Source organism: Monopterus albus, unplaced genomic scaffold (assembly GCF_001952655.1).
Source record: "Monopterus albus unplaced genomic scaffold, M_albus_1.0 scaffold38.1, whole genome shotgun sequence".
Taxonomy (NCBI): Eukaryota; Metazoa; Chordata; class Actinopteri; order Synbranchiformes; family Synbranchidae; genus Monopterus; species Monopterus albus.
The window spans coordinates 1,507,145-1,511,977 of record NW_018127918.1 but is presented as its reverse complement, the minus strand read 5'-3'; the positions used below and the strand labels follow the sequence as shown (position 1 = coordinate 1,511,977).

General features: G+C 41.9%; 1 long non-coding RNA gene across 1 annotated transcript; it reads left to right on the top strand.

Moving 5' to 3' along the window:
• The first annotated feature begins 899 nt into the window (after positions 1-899).
• LOC109959367 (uncharacterized) lies at positions 900-1,908 on the top strand. The gene is made up of 3 exons (XR_002274833.1): positions 900-950; positions 1,589-1,666; positions 1,819-1,908. It is a non-coding gene; the product is annotated as an uncharacterized LOC109959367 (long non-coding RNA).
• Positions 1,909-4,833: the final 2,925 nt, after the last annotated feature.

The window sequence follows — 4,833 nt, the reverse complement described above, 5'->3', positions numbered from 1 at the left end:
CAAGCAGCACTCGGACGCTAAATCTTTAGCCAGAGGCAGAGAGCAGTCCCTCAGCTCTTTTTCTCATTTGTTCTGGAGTTGGGGCTCAAAGATGTTCATGTGGTTTTATTGCAGGTTTGATGCCTCTATCTAGTAACTAAACTTTATCAGCAAATAGGTTTTGTGCGGTCTGTGCTTGTGGCCAGTTTACATTTTCTGTTAATGTAATGCGGATATGTTTACTGCACTGTTATATGTTAATTTATTTAGCAATCTTCAATCCAGTCTTTGTAGTGCAGAGTATCATGACTCTGTCCATGAACACTACTCATAAAACATATTTTATAATGTTATTGGAAAGTTAAACCACATTTTTAAAACTCTCCTATGGTTTAATCCAAGCAGTGGTGAACTGTTGTGAAGTGCTGCCACTCCTCTTAAACAGTTAAGTGAAAGCCAGGTTTTCTTTCTCCAGAATAGAAGCATAATGATCCCAAGTTATTCTGTGGCCACGTCCTCAGAGAGTCTGCTGCTCATGCTGAGAGCACAAGTGCAGATCTTTTTTCTGCCAAGGTATCCAGCTGTGCTTTGAGTTTAAAAAAGGTCTGTTTGGGCATACGGTGACTCTGTAAATCTGTATACATGGGCACATTGTCCCCATAACATGACTCATTAAATTCCAGGGTGAGTGATAAAGTTAGGTCTAGGTTAAGACTATAGTAAGAGTTTGTTGTGGTTTGTGTCCTGCTTCCTGTTTTGTGCTTTTATTTTGGTTAGTTTCCTTGTCCTGTGTCACCTCACCTGCCCCAGCTTCACCCCAGTGCACAATTTGTGTTCATTGCTTCCACCTGCTGCTTGTTACCACCTGGTCTCCTGTCTTTATATCCTCCTCCTTTCTCTCAGTGTGCTTGCTGGCTCATCTGATCTCCATGTCTTGCTTGTTCCTATCTCCTGTGTGCTCTCCACACATGGTTGGTTCCTTTGCTTTCACTTTCTGTTTCTGGATGCTTGTGAGTTTGATGTTGTGCTGCCTTGGTTTTAGATTCTGTATGTTTGTTGTTCTGAGTTTACTGGTTTAGTTCTTGGCTCCCTGACCATTCTATTAATCTTTAGTTCTGTTCTGTATAGAGCACCCAGTACTTTTGTTTCTTATTTTTGAGTCAAGACTGTTCAACTGCTAAAACAAGAGTGTGTCTGCCTTTTTGATCCTGCCTGAAACCTAACAGTTAGGGTTAGGTAAGTAATGGTTAAAACTAAGCCTAGAGTAAGTCTCCAGAAAATGAGTAAGTCAATGTAACATCCTCTGAAGTGATGGAAATTATTTTGCAAGGGTGTGTGCGTGCCTCAAAATGAAGCTTAATAGTTAAACTTTATCAAGCTGTTCATGTGTACAAATATATATATTCATACTTTTCTTGTGGAAGTGATTTTTATTGTCGCTGGGCATTTTAATCATTTCCTCATTGCATTGAAAGAATACATGAACCAGATGAAATTGTGTCTTTGTATGCATTTGCTGTGGCAAATGAGTTGTCTATATATTGTGTATACATTCATACTTGTTTCCCTTCTGGTTTGTCCTTACCTTTACATGGTCTTGCCATTTCAGGTATCTCGAACCAGAACTGATTTAGGAAAAATGACGTTTGCCATTAGTGCAGCAGCCTCATGGAAAAATCTGTAGTGTGTAAGTTCAAGATTGTCTAGTCATTTGCTTCCCACTGACTGTCATTAAGGCTGAACAGGAAGACTTGACACTGCCTGTTGAATTGTTGCATTTCTTGTCTTAATGTCTTCCCATTTTTGAGTCCCCTGTGATTTCTGACTGAAACCAAGCAGCTACTGTAAATGAGCATGTATGCTCAGCTGATCTACCAGTACAACCAAAAAATGGGGAACAAGAAGTTTCATGAGACAGTTGGCAACAGACAGGTACCACTGATTTTCAAACTTTCTCCAAAATGTAGTTCTGAAAATGTATTTTGTGATGTGTCTGATTTCAGCAACTGTCAGTTTTATCATTCTTGATGAGGGGGAAGACTACAACTGAGGCCTGATTTGTGATAAACTGTACTTTAATAAAAGGGTTCTCTTCACAACAAAAATCCAAGCTATAAAACACTTCTCAGGATGTTAATGGTCCCTAACATCTGTTCAATCCTATCCACTTCTACCAAGCAAGAAAGTAACTGATGCAAGTTGTTAGAACTTGACTGGCAATCTAAGAGTTAAATCCCTTTAAAGTAGATCTGCACACACCAAAGGTTTGCCTTGTTTTGTCCAGGTTGAAGTCTGCTGTAAGTGGCTAGGGGCAATGATTCAGTGAATCAGCCAAAACAGTATGTGAATGCTGTGCAGTTCCCCTATCGCTCCATAAATAATGGCTTCCTGAGGCGTTGACTCCTGGAAAGATGATGTCATCGCTGTACCTGCAAAGCTGTGAAACAGCAAACAGGGGTTTGTGTCTACAACCGAGTCTATCCTCGGCAAGAGCTCTCTACACAATGTCCGTTGCCCCAGCCCTCTGGCTTTGACACTCAGCTGAGGGGCCGGCTATAAGAGTTTCTCAGCTGGGGCCCCGGGACCAGAGCAAGTCCAAAGGCTTGGTGCTGGGAGGCTTTAATGGGCGGCCGCATCCCAGCAGCCCCTCAATGCCTGCTCATTCTTCTAGACACTTGGAGAATTAACTCCCACAGGGGCAAGCTCTGCCTCCACTCCCCCTCTACCTGAGGACAGTGGACTAAACTTCTTGATAAGTTTGTGTTTAGTTTTCATAACAAAAGGCCTAAGTGGTCTGTCAGCATGTTCAAGTGATTATTGTTGTGCAGTTGGAATACACTATATCTGAATGTCACTTTTGGCTTTTTCCTGTTAGGGGTCACCACAGCGAATCACACTGATGATTTTGCATGTTGAGATTTGGCACGTGTTTTACACCGGATGCCCTTCCTGACTTGAACCTGGGCCTAACCACTAGTCTATCAAGGAACTTCATGGAACACTACATTTATTCATTTTGCACATCATTAAGAAGCATTTCCATTTGATGAACTATCTGGTTATGCCAGTCTAACAGGCTACATTTAGCAAAGAGCTGGTGGAGATGGTTCCCTCTGCAATGTCCACCAATAGTGTCTTCGCACTGGCCAGGGCCATGGCAACCTTTAGAGCAGTCCTGGCACTGCTGCGTTTGAGACCAGAATCCAGTCTGATTTTGAGCTTATATATTGGATATTTCTTCTTCCAACACAAGTGCTTTGGAAAAGCTTTTTCACAAATAAAATCTGTACCTGCACATATACTGTGTTGGTAGTTCCCACATCATACACTGTGGACCAGGCACTGCAAAAACCGGCAGGTGCGTGATGAAAGGTGAGTAAGAAGTAAAGAATGTTTCCATTTTCATTTGTTAAAATGTTTTGCATGATTAATAAACCTAATTAAATTTTGTTCATATTTAAGGTAACTTTTTTCTTTTAATGTCTACATTTATATCTCCCTATGCATTATTTCATATACCGGTACTGTATATTGAGAGCTACAACAAAATTCCTTGTATGTGACAAAGGTTCATTCTAATTTAAAAAATTTACATGTTGTATTATGGTTTTTGCCAAAGGTAACTGAATTTGAATGGTGGCGCATCTTGTGTTAATTTTTTTTCACATTTCCACTGACCTTCCTGTCTGGTATTCATCAGTGTGAATGTGCTGCATCTTAATTAGTGGGGATGGGACACTCCCCCTGCTGAAGCCTCACTTTGTGAGGGCAGGTGCAGCTTTAAATGACTTGTTGACATTTTTTGCAATGTGCAGAAGGTGGTAGGTTGTGATCCTACAACCCACATCTCATATACATAATCCAGCAGGCAGGCAGGCCCCTGTTCTTGTTGAATGGGACTCTCCCTCTCCCTTCCTCTAGGGATGGTTCAGGGCTGAAAGGGAACCCTCACCACCCGGCTACCGAGGGCCCGTCGGTGCAGTGAGAAAATGAAGACCTCTGCGCCCCTCTAAATCCCCAGGAATTTCTCATTAAGCATAGGTCCCGGGCTGCAGAGGACCCTCTGGGCCCTCACCCACCCCCCATGAGGGTCTCCCACTCTGGCAGGGAGAATGGAGCTCTCCACTCCACTTTGTGCTGACTGCCGGCTACCAGGGCCTGTTATTCACCTTTTCCTTTTTCACTCATACAAGAGCTTTCTCCCAATCGTGCTTTCAAAGCCCTCAGGACTTCCACTTCCTTTCATTCAGTTTTTACATGAGTGTGTGTGTGTGTGTGTGTTGGGATGGGGCAGTGGGGGGTGTTGATGTCTTATAAAACCCAAAAGAGAGAAAGGCTTAAATGAATTTGACATTTTTTAATGGTCTCCTGAGATATTTTTGTCTGGAGGCGCCAAAGCTGGAATGAAGCGGACTCTCATTTCAAAGAGTTTTTTTTTCCTCACGTTGTTCAAGTACAAGTAGGATTAATGAGGATTATGTATATGAGGAGAGGTAATGAGTTTTGATGAGAGTAGAGAGGATATTTAGTGTAAGATTTCAAAACATCTCAGTCAGTCAGGATTTGGCAGCAACATCTGCTGCTGACTTTTTTTGTCTTTGTCTTGGAGTCACTTTGTCCTTTTACTTTTCTGAGAATTTACTAAAATAAAGGACAAAACATATGATGCCATTTTTTTCAGACCATAAAATGTACAAATAAGATAAACAGAGAAGGAATCCTCTTTGTGTCTTCGGTTCTTCCAGAAGAAAAGCTGTCACCTTCCCTGTGTGGAGGAGATCTGCTGCTACAACAGTTCTGATGGGCTTTGACCCAAAACACTCCTGATGCTAACTGCTGATATAAAGCTGTATT